Source organism: Acipenser ruthenus, chromosome 50 (assembly GCF_902713425.1).
Source record: "Acipenser ruthenus chromosome 50, fAciRut3.2 maternal haplotype, whole genome shotgun sequence".
NCBI lineage: Eukaryota > Metazoa > Chordata > Actinopteri > Acipenseriformes > Acipenseridae > Acipenser > Acipenser ruthenus.
In genome coordinates, this window is record NC_081238.1 from 7,009,349 (window position 1) to 7,026,230 (window position 16,882).

Below are 16,882 nucleotides of genomic sequence, written 5' to 3' on the forward strand. Positions count from 1 at the left end.
CTAATATTCCATAAGCTCCCATTGCCTCTGCTTGTGTTATCCCTGCTCTGTGGAGACATAAAGAGGACTGGTCTCCAATCCACCACCTTCAGAGGAATAGAAAAATAAAGAAATGAAAGAACATTTGAAAAATCATTGAGATGTGTGCTTACCGATTACTAGTGAGTGGAGTAGCTGCTCTCTGTCTCTGTGTCCTGCTCGTTCGATGTGAAGGTGCTGCTGTATTAACACCTGCACATGAATGAGATCACACTGTCAAACCCAACCCAACATGCAAATCAATACTGTGCGAGACATCGAGACATCATTTATTATAGATTCCCAAAGAAACCCATTCCCAATACAACCTGACTGCTGATCATTAACTTCATTTACTAATTAACTATCAACAATTTAAAAAAAAATCTTTACATATGAATCCATGGAAATACACAGTGGTATAAAAACATATTCAGACAGGTCCCCTAGGTTTCAATATGACTAATGTTACACTATATCAATAAAATGATAAGGAATCAGTATTTACAAATAATTTGCTGAAACAAAAAAATACCTTCAGTAAATCTGACACTTTACCTACACATACCCTGAACCACCTAGCCATCCAGATTGGAACCCAGGCCTCCAGAGAAAGATGACAGAGTAGTCTAGTGCATTAACATTAACCCACAGCACCACCTAGCCATCCAGATTGGAACCCAGGCCTCCACAGAACGATGACAGGCTAGTCTAGTGCATTAACATTAACCCACATCAACACCTAGCCATCCAGATTGGAACCCAGGCCTCCACAGAACGATGACAGGCTAGTCTAGTGCATTAACATTAACCCACATCAACACCTAGCCATCCAGATTGGAACCCAGGCCTCCACAGAACGATGACAGGCTAGTCTAGTGCATTAACATTAACCCACATCAACACCTAGCCATCCAGATTGGAACCCAGGCCTCCAGAGAAAGGTGACAGACTAGTCTAGTGCATTAACAATAGCCATCCATAACTATTACACACTCAATAGTGCTACATTTAGAAATACTAAAAGAAGGTATTTCTTAACATTAACATAAACCCAGTGCAGCACCTAGCCCCCCGCCCCTCCCCCCGCTAGGACCCCAGGCCTCCACAGCAAGGTGAAAGGCAGGACACCAGTTTTGATTTGCAAACAGGTTGCTTTCCCCCATGTGACATATCCAGAGTGTTTTGCATGAACACATTTGAATCAAAGGTGAGCCACAGGTCTGGTGTGCTGTGGAGTGCCTTTGATTCAAATGTGATAATGCAAAACAGTCTGTTCTTTTTTGCTTGTTCTTTTTTTTCTATTCGCAGTGAATCGCAGAACCTTTAACACTTTGTATCCAGAATCCACAAGCAAAGGGCTTGTAGACTATTCATTTATTTTACAGTTTTTTAATGATTTTAAGTAGCGCTTTCAATTAATCGCAGTTAACTTCTGCAATTAACACGTAAATGTTTTTAGAGATTAATTATTTTAACTCACTGGACAGAAAGACGCTTTCTTGTCTACTGTCAAAGTGAGTTCCAGTATCACACACGAGTACATCGAGTCTGCTGCGTGCTGAACACGCCTTCATCTCTCAAAATACACGAGCAGCTCTTCAGCTACAGACAATAACAACAACAAATTAAACCCACCAGTTTCAATAGAAATGCAGGATCGCTGCAAGCCCATATCAAGCGAAGAATGATCATGATAATAAATGAGTTAGGCTGCGTTGCTGCTTTTTTTCATGTAGTATGTAAAGCCTGACAATTGTTAGTTTGCAGTTTTTGGATATGATGACAGTGTTTTTTGTATGTTCTCTTCACAATTAAGTTCATTTCCTAGAAGTGTTTACTATAGCTACATATTTATAATTTTATTAAAAAAAACTAATTTATTTCAGTTCACAATCACATTTAAAAATAGATATCCTATGTATTATGTTTTCTGATCTCTGTGTGCTGCTGATCAAGCTTGAACCGCACATGTTATTGTGTTGGTTGTATTTGTAATTTCTAAATTATTGCCCCTAGTACATTTTGGTGGTGGTCTCAATGGGTACATTTCCTGGTTAAATAAATACATAAATAAATACATTTTAAACAATTTTATTTACAGTTAAGGATAATAAAAACAATAGCATCAGTAATAAAACACATTTATATTCAATGGATGTAGTAATTGTAAAAATTTAATATGCAATTAAAACTGAGATTAACTAAGATTCATTTTTTTAATCGTGAGATTAATCGCAATTATTTTTTTTAATCGCTTGACAGCACTAATTTTAAATTATAGGCCCAATTAAGGGATTATTTAACTAATCAGACAGTTCACATGGGTTTCAAAATCACCAGTGTGGAGTAGTGGTTAGGGCTCTGGGTTCCTGACCGGAGCGTCGTGGGTTCAATCCCAGGTGGGGGACACTGCTGCTGTACCCTTGAGCAAGGTACTTTACCTAGATTGCTCCAGTAAAAACCCAACTGTATAAATGGATAATTGTATGTAAAAATAATGTGTAAAAAATAATGTAATTGTATTTAAAAATAATGTGATAAGGGCGTCTGCTAAGAAACAAATAATAATAAAAATGATTTACAAAGGATTTGTCGATAAGGACAGGGGGTGACCCGGCTGTCAGGAGACTCATAAATACGGTAACAATATCTCAGAAGGGTGATACAGCAAACCTGGGCAGGTACAGACCTGTCAGCCTTACATCCAGGACATGTTACACTATGGAAACAATAATAAGACTATCCTCAGTATACAGTCACAACACAGAGGTCTGCTGCTGGACTACAATCTGCATGTTTTATAAAAGAAAATACAAGTCAGACTGATCAAACTAATGTGCTTGAGAATCCCTTTAAATATCAACAGTGGCTAAGCTGCTTATTTTTAAACAAACTAATATTCCATAAGCTCCCATTGCCTCTGCTTGTGTTATCCCTGCTCTGTGGAGACATAAAGAGGACTTGTCTCCAATCCACCACCTTCAGAGCAATAGAAAAATAAAGAAATGAAAGAACATTTGAAAAATCATTGAGATGTGTGCTTACCGATTACTAGTGAGTGGAGTAGCTGCTCTCTGTCTCTGTGTCCTGCTCGTTCGATGTGAAGGTGCTGCTGTATTAACACCTGCACATTAATGAGATCACACTGTCAAACCCAACCCAACATGCAAATCAATACTGTGCGAGACATCGAGACATCTTTTATTATAGATTCCCAAAGAAACCCATTCCCAATACAACCTGACTGCTGATCATTAACTTCATTTACTAATTAACTATCAACAATTTAAAAAAAAATCTTTACATATGAATCCATGGAAATACACAGTGGTATAAAAACATATTCAGACAGGTCCCCTAGGTTTCAATATGACTAATGTTACACTATATCAATAAAATGATAAGGAATCAGTATTTACAAATAATTTGCTGAAACAAAAAAATACCTTCAGTAACTCTGACACTTTACCTACACATACCCTGAACCACCTAGCCATCCAGATTGGAACCCAGGCCTCCAGAGAAAGAGGACAGAGTAGTCTAGTGCATTAACATTAACCCACAGCACCACCTAGCCATCCAGATTGGAACCCAGGCCTCCACAGAACGATGACAGGCTAGTCTAGTGCATTAACATTAACCCACATCAACACCTAGCCATCCAGATTGGAACCCAGGCCTCCACAGAACGATGACAGGCTAGTCTAGTGCATTAACATTAACCCACATCAACACCTAGCCATCCAGATTGGAACCCAGGCCTCCACAGAACGATGACAGGCTAGTCTAGTGCATTAACATTAACCCACATCAACACCTAGCCATCCAGATTGGAACCCAGGCCTCCAGAGAAAGGTGACAGACTAGTCTAGTGCATTAACAATAGCCATCCATAACTATTACACACTCAATAGTGCTACATTTAGAAATACTAAAAGAAGGTATTTCTTAACATTAACATAAACCCAGTGCAGCACCTAGCCCCCCCGCCCCTCCCCCCGCTAGGACCCCAGGCCTCCACAGCAAGGTGAAAGGCAGGACACCAGTTTTGATTTGCAAACAGGTTGCTTTCCCCCATGTGACATATCCAGAGTGTTTTGCATGAACACATTTGAATCAAAGGTGAGCCACAGGTCTGGTGTGCTGTGGAGTGCCTTTGATTCAAATGTGATAATGCAGAACAGTCTGTTCTTTTTTGCTTGTTCTTTTTTTTCTATTCGCAGTGAATCGCAGAACCTTTAACACTTTGTATCCAGAATCCACAAGCAAAGGGCTTGTAGACTATTCATTTATTTTACAGTTTTTTAATGATTTTAAGTAGCGCTTTCAATTAATCGCAGTTAACTTCTGCAATTAACACGTAAATGTTTTTAGAGATTAATTATTTTAACTCACAGGACAGAAAGACGCTTACTTGTCTACTGTCAAAGTGAGTTCCAGTATCACACACGAGTACATCTAGTCTGCTGCGTCCTGAACACGCCTTCATCTCTCAAAATACACGAGCAGCTCTTCAGCTACAGACAATAACAACAACAAATTAAACCCACCAGTTTCAATAGAAATGCAGGATCGCTGCAAGCCCATATCAAGCGAAGAATGATCATGATAATAAATGAGTTAGGCTGCGTTGCTCCTTTTTTTCATGTAGTATGTAAAGCCTGACAATTGTTAGTTTGCAGTTTTTGGATATGATGACAGTGTTTTTTTTTTGTATGTTCTCTTCACAATTAACAGTTCATTTCCTAGAAGTGCTTACTATATCTACATATTTATAATTTTATTAAAAAAAACTAATTTATTTCAGTTCACAATCACATTTAAAAATATATATCCCATGTATTATGTTTTCTGATCTCTGTGTGCTGCTGATCAAGCTTGAACCACACATGTTATTGTGTTGGTTGTATTTGTAATTTCTAAATTATTGCCCCTAGTACATTTTGGTGGTGGTCTCAATGGGTACATTTCCTGGTTAAATAAATACATAAATAAATACATTTTAAACAATTTTATTTACAGTTAAGGATAATAAAAACAATAGCATCAGTAATAAAACACATTTATATTCAATGGATGTAGTAATTGTAAAAATTTAATATGCAATTAAAACTGAGATTAACTAAGATTCATTTTTTTAATCGTGAGATTAATCGCAATTATTTTTTTTAATCGCTTGACAGCACTAATTTTAAATTATAGGCCCAATTAAGGGATTATTTAACTAATCAGACAGTTCACATGGGTTTCAAAATCACCAGTGTGGAGTAGTGGTTAGGGCTCTGGGTTCCTGACCGGAGCGTCGTGGGTTCAATCCCAGGTGCGGGACACTGCTGCTGTACCCTTGAGCAAGGTACTTTACCTAGATTGCTCCAGTAAAAACCAACTGTATAAATGGATAATTGTATGTAAAATTAATGTGTAAAAAATAATGTAATTGTATTTAAAAATAATGTGATAAGGGCGTCTGCTAAGAAACAAATAATAATAAAAATGATTTACAAAGGATTTGTCGATAAGGACAGGGGGTGACCCGGCTGTCAGGAGACTCATAAATACGGTAACAATATCTCAGAAGGGTGATACAGCAAACCTGGGCAGGTACAGACCTATCAGCCTTACATCCAGGACATGTTACACTATGGAAACAATAATAAGACTATCCTCAGTATACAGTCACAACACAGAGGTCTGCTGCTGGACTACAATCTGCATGTTTTATAAAAGAAAATACAAGTCAGACTGATCAAACTAATGTGCTTGAGAATCCCTTTAAATATCAACAGTGGCTAAGCTGCTTATTTTTAAACAAACTAATATTCCATAAGCTCCCATTGCCTCTGCTTGTGTTATCCCTGCTCTGTGGAGACATATAGAGGACTTGTCTCCAATCCACCACCTTCAGAGCAATAGAAAAATAAAGAAATGAAAGAACATTTGAAAAATCATTGAGATGTGTGCTCACCGATTACTAGTGAGTGGAGTAGCTGCTCTCTGTCTCTGTGTCCTGCTCGTTCGATGTGAAGGTGCTGCTGTATTAACACCTGCACATTAATGAGATCACACTGTCAAACCCAACCCAACATGCAAATCAATACTGTGCGAGACATCGAGACATCTTTTATTATAGATTCCCAAAGAAACCCATTCCCAATACAACCTGACTGCTGATCATTAACTTCATTTACTAATTAACTATCAACAATTTAAAAAAAAATCTTTACATATGAATCCATGGAAATACACAGTGGTATAAAAACATATTCAGACAGGTCCCCTAGGTTTCAATATGACTAATGTTACACTATATCAATAAAATGATAAGGAATCAGTATTTACAAATAATTTGCTGAAACAAAAAAATACCTTCAGTAACTCTGACACTTTACCTACACATACCCTGAACCACCTAGCCATCCAGATTGGAACCCAGGCCTCCAGAGAAAGAGGACAGACTAGTCTAGTGCATTAACATTAACCCACAGCACCACCTAGCCATCCAGATTGGAACCCACGCCTCCAGAGAAAGATGACAGAGTAGTCTAGTGCATTAACATTAACCCACATCAACACCTAGCCATCCAGATTGGAACCCAGGCCTCCACAGAACGATGACAGGCTAGTCTAGTGCATTAACATTAACCCACATCAACACCTAGCCATCCAGATTGGAACCCAGGCCTCCAGAGAACGATGACAGGCTATTCTAGTGCATTAACATTAACCCACATCAACACCTAGCCATCCAGATTGGAACCCAGGTCTCCAGAGAAAGGTGACAGACTAGTCTAGTGCATTAACATTAACCCACATCAACACCTAGCCATCCAGATTGGAACCCAGGTCTCAAAAGAAAGATGACAGACTAGTCTAGTGCATTAACAATAGCCATCCATAACTATTACACACTCAATAGTGCTACATTTAGAAATACTAAAAGAAGGTATTTCTTAACATTAACATAAACCCAGTGCAGCACCTAGCCCCCCCGCCCCTCCCCCCGCTAGGACCCCAGGCCTCCACAGCAAGGTGAAAGGCAGGACACCAGTTTTGATTTGCAGACAGGTTGCTTTCCCTCATGTGACATATCTCGAGTGTTTTGCATGATCACATTTGAATCAAAGGTGAGCCACAGGACTGGTCTGCTGTGGAGTGCCTTTGATTCAAATGTGATAATGCAGAACAGTCTGTTCTTTTTTGCTTGTTCTTTTTTTTCTATTCGCAGTGAATCGCAGAACCTTTAACACTTTGTATCCAGAATCCACAAGCAAAGGGCTTGTAGACTATTCATTTATTTTTACAGTTTTGTAATGATTTTAAGTAGCGCTTTCAATTAATCGCAGTTAACTTCTGCAATTAACACGTAAATGTTTTTAGAGATTAATTATTTTAACTCACAGGACAGAAAGACGCTTACTTGTCTACTGTCAAAGTGAGTTCCAGTATCACACACGAGTACATCTAGTCTGCTGCGTGCTGAACACGCCTTCATCTCTCAAAATACACGAGCAGCTCTTCAGCTACAGACAATAACAACAACAAATTAAACCCACCAGTTTCAATAGAAATGCAGGATCGCTGCAAGCCCATATCAAGCGAAGAATGATCATGATAATAAATGAGTTAGGCTGCGTTGCTCCTTTTTTTCATGTAGTATGTAAAGCCTGACAATTGTTAGTTTGCAGTTTTTGGATATGATGACAGTGTTTTTTTTTTGTATGTTCTCTTCACAATTAACAGTTCATTTCCTAGAAGTGCTTACTATATCTACATATTTATAATTTTATTAAAAAAAACTAATTTATTTCAGTTCACAATCACATTTAAAAATATATATCCCATGTATTATGTTTTCTGATCTCTGTGTGCTGCTGATCAAGCTTGAACCGCACATGTTATTGTGTTGGTTGTATTTGTAATTTCTAAATTATTGCCCCTAGTACATTTTGGTGGTGGTCTCAATGGGTACATTTCCTGGTTAAATAAATACATAAATAAATACATTTTAAACAATTTTATTTACAGTTAAGGATAATAAAAACAATAGCATCAGTAATAAAACACATTTATATTCAATGTAATTGTGACAATTTAACATGCAATTAAAACTGAGAATAACTAAGATTCATTTTTTTAAATCGTGAGATTAATCGCGATTATTTTTTTTAATCGCTTGACAGCCCTAATTTTAAGTTATAGACCCAATTAAGGGATTATTTAACTATTCAGACAGTTCACATGGGTTTCAAAATCACCAGTGTGGAGTAGTGGTTAGGGCTCTGGACTCTTCACTGGAGGGTCATGGGTTCAATCCCAGGTGGGAGACACTGCTGTTGTACCCTTGAGCAAGGTACTTTACCTAGATTGCTCCAGTAAAAACCCAACTGTATAAATGGGTAATTGTATGTAAAAATAATGTGTAAAAAATAATGTAATTGTATGTAAAAATGATGTGATAAGGGCGTCTGCTAAGAAACAAATAGTAATAAAAATGATTGACAAAGGATTTGTCGATAAGGACAGGGGGTGACCCAGCTGTCAGGAGGCTCATAAATATGGTAACAATATCTCAGAAGGGTGATACAGCAAACCTGGGCAGGTACAGACCTATCAGCCTTACATCCAGGACATGTTACACTATGGAAACAATAATAAGACTATCCTCAGTATACAGTCACAACACTGAGGTCTGCGCCTGGACTACAGTCTGCACGTTTTATAAAAGAAAATACAAGTCAGGCTGATCAAACTAATGTGATGGAAAATCCCTTTAAATATCAATAGTGGCTAAGCCGCTTATTTTTAAACAAACTCATATTCCATAAGCTCCCATTGCCTCTGCTTGTGTTATCCCTGCTCTGTGGAGACATAAAGAGGACTGGTCTCCAATCCACCACCTTCAGAGGAATAGAAAAATAAAGAAATGAAAGAACATTTGAAAAATCATTGAGATGTGTGCTTACCGATTACTAGTGAGTGGAGTAGCTGCTCTCTGTCTCTGTGTCCTGCTCGTTCGATGTGAAGGTGCTGCTGTATTAACACCTGCACATGAATGAGATCACACTGTCAAACCCAACCCAACATGCAAATCAATACTGTGCAAGACATCGAGACATCTTTTATTATAGATTCACAAAGAAACCCATTCCCAATACAACCTGATTGCTGATCATTAACTTCATTTAATAATTAACAATCAACAATTAAAATAAAAACCTTTACATATGTATCCATGGAAATACACAGTGGCATACAAAACATATTCAGACAGGTCCCCTAGGTTTCAATATGACTAATGTTACACTATATCAATAAAATGATAAGGAATCAGTATTTACAAATAATTTGCTGAAACAAAAAAATACCTTCAGTAAATCTGACACTTTACCTACACATACCCTGAACCACCTAGCCATCCAGATTGGAACCCAGGCCTCTAGAGAAAGGTGACAGGCTAGTCTAGTCCATTAACATTAACCCACATCACCACCTAGCCATCCAGATTGGAACCCAGGCCTCTAGAGAAAGGTGACAGGCTAGTCTAGTGCATTAACATTAACCCACATCACCACCTAGCCATCCAGATTGGAACCCAGGCCTCCAGAGAAAGGTGACAGACTAGTCTAGTGCATTAACATTAACCCACATCAACACCTAGCCATCCAGATTGGAACCCAGGCCTCCAGAGAAAGGTGACAGGCTAGTCTAGTGCATTAACATTAACCCACATCAACACCTAGCCATCCAGATTGGAACCCAGGCCTCCAGAGGAAGGTGACAGGCTAGTCTAGTGCATTAACATTAACCCACAGCACCACCTAGCCACCCAGATTGGAACCCAGGCCTCCAGAGGAAGGTGACAGACTATCCTGATGCATTAACAATAGACACCCATAACTATTACACACTCAATAGTGCTACATTTAGAAATACTAAAATAAAGTATTTCTTAACATTAACATAAACCCAGTGCAGCACCTAGCCCCCCGCCCCTCCCCCCGCTAGGACCCCAGGCCTCCACAGCAAGGTGAAAGGCAGGACACCAGTTTTGATTTGCAGACAGGTTGCTTTCCCTCATGTGACATATCCAGAGTGTTTTGCATGATCACATTTGAATCAAAGGTGAGCCACAGGACTGGTCTGCTGTGGAGTGCCTTTGATTCAAATGTGATAATGCAGAACAGTCTGTTCTTTTTTGCTTGTTCTTTTTTTTCTATTCGCAGTGAATCGCAGAACCTTTAACTCTTTGTATCCAGGATCCACAAGCGAAGGGCTTGTAGACTATTCATTTATTTTTACAGTTTTTCAATGATTTTAAGTATGGCTGTCAATTAATCGCAGTTAACTTCTGCAATTAACATGTAAATGTTTTTAGAGATTAATTATTTTAACTCACTGGACAGAAAGACGCTCACTTGTCTACTGTCAAAGTGAGTTCCAGTATCACACACGAGTACATCTAGTCTGCTGCGTGCTGAACACGCCTTCATCTCTCAAAATACACGAGCAGCTCTTCAGCTACAGACAATAACAACAACAAATTAAACCCAGCAGTTTCAATAGAAATGCAGGATCGCTGCAAGCCCATATCAAGCGAAGAATGATCATGATAATAAATGAGTTAGGCTGCGTTGCTCCTTTTTTTCATGTAGTATGTAAGGCCTGACAATTGTTAGTTTGCAGTTTTTGGATATGATGACAGTGTTTTTTTGTATGTTCTCTTCACAATTAAGTTCATTTCCTAGAAGTGCTTACTATAGCTACAGATTTATAATTTTATTAAAAAAAACTAAATTTATTTCAGTTCACAATCACATTTAAAAATAGATATCCTATGTGTTATGTTTTCTGATCTCTGTATGCTGCTGATCAAGCTTGAACCGCACAGGGCAGCAGTGTGGAGTAGTGGTTAGGGCTCTGGACTCTTGACCGGAGGGTTGTGGGTTCAATCCCCAGTGGGGGACACTGCTGTTGTACCCTTGAGCAAGGTACTTTACCTAGATTGCTCCAGTAAAAACCCAACTGTATAAATGGGTAATTGTATGTAAAAATAATGCGATATCTGTATAATGTGAAATAATGTATAATGTGATATCTTGTAACAATTGTAAGTCGCCCTGGATAAGGGCGTCTGCTAAGAAATAAATAATAATAATAATAATGTTATTGTGTTGGTTGTATTTGTAATTTCTAAATTATTGCCCCTAGTACATTTTGGTGGTGGTCTCAATGGGTACATTTCCTGGTTAAATAAATACATAAATAAATACATTTTAAACAATTTTATTTACAGTTAAGGATATTAAAAACAATAGCATCAGTAATAAAACACATTTAAATTCAATGGATGTAGTAATTGTGACAATTTAACATGCAATTAAAACTGAGATTAACTAAGATTCATTTTTTAAATCGTGATATTAATCGTGATTGTTTATTTTAATCGCTTGACAGCCCTAATTTTAAGTTATAGGCCCAATTAAGGGATTATTTAACTATTCAGACAGTTCACATGGGTTTCAAAATCACCAGTGTGGAGTAGTGGTTAGGGCTCTGGACTCTTGACCGGAGGGTCGTGGGTTCAATCCCCAGTGGGGGACACTGCTGCTGTACCCTTGAGCAAGGTACTTTACCTAGATTGCTCCAGTAAAAACCCAACTGTATAAATGGGTAATTGTATGTAAAAATAATGTGATAAGGGGGTCTGCTAAGAAATAAATAATAATAAAAATGCTTTACAAAGGATTTGTCGACAAGGACAGGGGGTGACCCGGCTGTCAGGAGGCTCATCAATATGGTAACAATATCTCAGAAGGGAGATACAGCAAACCTGGGCAGGTACAGACCTATCAGCCTTACCACCAGGACATGTTACACTATGGAAACAATAATAAGACTATCCTCAGTATACAATCACAACACTGAGGTCTGCTGCTGGACTACAGTCTGCACGTTTTATAAAAGAAAAGGCAAGTCAGGCTGATCAGATTAATGTGATGGAAAATCCCTTTAAATATCAATTGTGGCTAAGCAGCTTATTTTTAAACAAACTAATATTCCATAAGCTCCCATTGCCTCTGCTTGTGTTATCCCTGCTCTGTGGAGACATAAAGAGGACTGGTCTCCAATCCACCACCTTCAGAGCAATAGAAAAATAAAGAAATGAAAGAAAATTTGAAAAATCACTGAGATGTGTGCTTACCGATTACTAGTGAGTGGAGTAGCTGCTCTCTGTCTCTGTGTCCTGCTCGTTCGATGTGAAGGTGCTGCTGTATTAACACCTGCACATGAATGAGATCACACTGTCAAACCCAACCCAACATGCAAATCAATACTGTGCAAGACATCGAGACATCTTTTATTATAGATTCACAGAGAAACCCATTCCCAATACAACCTGATTGCTGATCATTAACTTCATTTACTAATTAACTATCAACAATTAAAATAAAACCCTTTACATATGTATCCATGGAAATACACAGTGGCATAAAAAACATATTCAGACAGGTCCCCTAGGTTTCAATATGACTAATGTTACACTATATCAATAAAATGATAAGTAATCAGTGTTTACAAATAATTTGCTGAAACAAAAAAATACCTTCAGTAAATCTGACACTTTACCTGCACATACCCTGAACCACCTAGCCATCCAGATTGGAACCCAGGCCTCCAGAGAAAGGTGACAGGCTAGTCTAGTGCATTAACATTAACCCACATCAACACCTAGCCATCCAGATTGGAACCCAGGCCTCCAGAGAAAGATGACAGACTATCCTGATGCATTAACAATAGTCATACATAACTATTACACACTCAATAGTGCTACATTTAGAAATACTAAAAGAAGGTATTTCTTAACATTAACATAAACCCAGTGCAGCACCTACCCCCCCCCCCCCCCCCCCCCGCCCCTCCCCCCGCTAGGACCCCAGGCCTCCACAGCAAGGTGAAAGGCAGGACACCAGTACTGATTTGCAGACAGGTTGCTTTCCCCCATGTGACATATCTCGAGTGTTTTGCATGATCACATTTGAATCAAAGGTGAGCCACAGGACTGGTCTGCTGTGGAGTGCCTTTGATTCAAATGTGATAATGCAGAACAGTCTGTCCTTTTTTGCTTGTTCTTTTTTTCTATTCGCAGTGAATCGCAGAACCTTTAACACTTTGTATCCAGGATCCACAAGTGAAGGGCTTGTAGACTATTCATTTATTTTTACACTTTCTTTAATGATTTTAAGTTATAGACCCAATTAAGGGATTCCTTAACTATTCAGACAGTTCTCCTGGGATTCGAAATGGCCAGTGTTAAGTTATATCAATTTATAAACAACAATGAGAAGTAAAAATGATTTACAAAGGATTTGTCGATAAGGACAGTGGGTGACCCGGCTGTCAGGAGGCTCATCAATATGGTAACAATATCTCAGAAGGGTGATACAGCAAACCTGGGCAGGTACAGACCTATCAGCCTTACATCCAGGACATGTTACACTATGGAAACAATAATAAGACTATCCTCAGTATACAGTCACAACACTGAGGTCTGCTGCTGGACTACAGTCTGCACGTTTTATAAAAGAAAATACAAGTAATACTGATCAAACTGATATTTTTTTTAATCGTTTAACAGCCCTAATTTTAAGTTATAGGCCCAATTAAGGGATTATTTAACTATTCAGACAGTTCACATGGGTTTCAAAATCACCAGTGTGGAGTAGTGGTTAGGGCTCTGGACTCTTGACCGGAGGGTCGTGGGTTCAATACCAGGTGGGGGAAACTGCTGCTGTACCCTTGAGCAAGGTACTTTACCTAGATTGCTCCAGTAAAAACCCAACTGTATAAATGGGTAATTGTATGTAAAAATAATGTGTAAAAAATAATGTAATTGTATGTAAAAATAATGTGATAAGGGCGTCTGCTAAGAAACAAATAAAAATAAAAATGATTTACAAAGGATTTGTCGATAAGGACAGGGGGTGACCCGGCTATCAGGAGGCTCATCAATATGGTAACAATATCTCAGAAGGGTGATACAGCAAACCTGGGCAGGTACAGACCTATCAGCCTTACATCCAGGACATGTTACACTATGGAAACAATAATAAGACTATCCTCAGTATACAGTCACAACACTGAGGTCTGCGCCTGGACTACAGACTGCACGTTTTATAAAAGAAAATACAAGTCAGGCTGATCAGATTAATGTGATGGAAAATCCCTTTAAATATCAATTGTGGCTAAGCAGCTTATTTTTAAACAAACTAATATTCCATAAGCTCCCATTGCCTCTGCTTGTGTTATCCCTGCTCTGTGGAGACATAAAGAGGACTGGTCTCCAATCCACCACCTTATTATTATTATTTATTTCTTAGCAGACGCCCTTATCCAGGGCGACTTACAATTGTTACAAGATATCACATTATACATTATTTCACAGATATCACATTATTTTACATACAATTACCCATTTATACAGTTGGGTTTTTACTGGAGCAATCAAGGTAAAGTACCTTGCTCAAGGGTACAACAGCAGTGTCCCCCACTGGGGATTGAACCCACAATCCTCCGGTCAAGAGTCCAGAGCCCTAACCACTACTCCACACTGCTCCACCTTCAGAGCAATAGAAAAATAAAGAAATGAAAGCACATTTGAAAAATCATTGTGATGTGTGCTTACCGATTACTAGTGAGTGGAGTAGCTGCTCTCTGTCTCTGTGTCCTGCTCGTTCGATGTGAAGGTGCTGCTGTATTAACACCTGCACATGAATGAGATCACACTGTCAAACCCAACCCAACATGCAAATCAATACTGTGCAAGACATCGAGACATCTTTTATTATAGATTCACAAAGAAACCCATTCCCAATACATCCTGATTGCTGATCATTAACTTCATTTACTAATTAACTATCAACAATTAAAATAAAAACCTTTACATATGTATCCATGGAAATACACAGTGGCATAAAAAGATATTCAGACAGGTCCCCTAGGTTTCAATATGACTAATGTTACACTATATCAATAAAATGATAAGGAATCAGTATTTACAAATAATTTGCTGAAACAAAAAAATACCTTCAGTAAATCTGACACTTTACCTACACATACCCTGAACCACCTAGCCATCCAGATTGGAACCCAGGCCTCCAGAGAAAGATGACAGGCTAGTCTAGTGCATTAACATTAACCCACAGCACCACCTAGCCATCCAGATTGGAACCCGGGCCTCTAGAGAAAGGTGACAGGCTAGTCTAGTGCATTAACATTAACCCACATCACCACCTAGCCATCCAGATTGGAACCCAGGCCTCTAGAGAAAGGTGACAGACTAGTCTAGTGCATTAACATTAACCCACATCAACACCTAGCCATCCAGATTGGAACCCAGGCCTCCAGAGAAAGGTGACAGGCTAGTCTAGTGCATTAACATTAACCCACATCAACACCTAGCCATCCAGATTGGAACCCAGGCCTCCAGAGAAAGGTGACAGGCTAGTCTAGTGCATTAACATTAACCCACAGCACCACCTAGCCACCCAGATTGGAACCCAGGCCTCCAGAGGAAGGTGACAGACTATCCTGATGCATTAACAATAGACACCCATAACTATTACACACTCAATAGTGCTACATTTAGAAATACTAAAAGAAAGTATTTCTTAACATTAACATAAACCCAGTGCAGCACCTAGCCCCCCGCCCCTCCCCCCGCTAGGACCCCAGGCCTCCACAGCAAGGTGAAAGGCAGGACACCAGTTTTGATTTACAGACAGGTTGCTTTCCCTCATGTGACATATCTCGAGTGTTTTGCATGATCACATTTGAATCAAAGGTGAGCCACAGGACTGGTCTGCTGTGGAGTGGCTTTGATTCAAATGTGATAATGCAGAACAGTCTGTTCTTTTTTGCTTGTTCTTTTTTTTCTATTCGCAGTGAATCGCAGAACTTTTAACTCTTTGTATCCAGGATCCACAAGTGAAGGGCTTGTAGACTGTTCATTTATTTTTACAGTTTTTCAATGATTTTAAGTATGGCTGTCAATTAATCGCAGTTAACTTCTGCAATTAACATGTAAATGTTTTTAGAGATTAATTATTTTAACTCACTGGACAGAAAGACGCTCACTTGTCTACTGTCAAAGTGAGTTCCAGTATCACACACGAGTACATCTAGTCTGCTGCGTGCTGAACACGCCTTCATCTCTCAAAATACACGAGCAGCTCTTCAGCTACAGACAATAACAACAACAAATTAAACCCAGCAGTTTCAATAGAAATGCAGGATCGCTGCAAGCCCATATCAAGCGAAGAATGATCATGATAATAAATGAGTTAGGCTGCGTTGCTCCTTTTTTTCATGTAGTATGTAAGGCCTGACAATTGTTAGTTTGCAGTTTTTGGATATGATGACAGTGTTTTTTTGTATGTTCTCTTCACAATTAAGTTCATTTCCTAGAAGTGCTTACTATAGCTACAGATTTATAATTTTATTAAAAAAAACTAAATTTATTTCAGTTCACAATCACATTTAAAAATAGATATCCTATGTGTTATGTTTTCTGATCTCTGTATGCTGCTGATCAAGCTTGAACCGCACAGGGCAGCAGTGTGGAGTAGTGGTTAGGGCTCTGGACTCTTGACCGGAGGGTTGTGGGTTCAATCCCCAGTGGGGGACACTGCTGTTGTACCCTTGAGCAAGGTACTTTACCTAGATTGCTCCAGTAAAAACCCAACTGTATAAATGGGTAATTGTATGTAAAAATAATGCGATATCTGTATAATGTGAAATAATGTATAATGTGATATCTTGTAACAATTGTAAGTCGCCCTGGATAAGGGCGTCTGCTAAGAAA

General features: G+C 38.8%; 1 protein-coding gene and 1 long non-coding RNA gene across 4 annotated transcripts in view; one reads left to right on the forward strand and one right to left on the reverse strand.

The window, feature by feature from the left end:
* The window catches only part of LOC117407809 (uncharacterized), a 504,618-nt gene that overhangs the window by 178,020 nt on the left and 309,716 nt on the right, over positions 1 to 16,882 (forward strand). The window lies entirely within an intron of this gene.
* LOC131722041 (uncharacterized) overlaps positions 1 to 16,882 on the reverse strand; it is a 28,394-nt gene that overhangs the window by 8,344 nt on the left and 3,168 nt on the right. The window contains exons 2-7 of the long non-coding RNA XR_009319998.1: positions 14,705 to 14,783; positions 12,224 to 12,302; positions 8,985 to 9,063; positions 5,987 to 6,065; positions 3,067 to 3,145; positions 153 to 231 (exon numbers count right to left, since the gene is read on the reverse strand). This is a non-coding gene — a long non-coding RNA (uncharacterized LOC131722041). The remainder of the gene's footprint in view (positions 1 to 152; positions 232 to 3,066; positions 3,146 to 5,986; positions 6,066 to 8,984; positions 9,064 to 12,223; positions 12,303 to 14,704; positions 14,784 to 16,882) is intronic.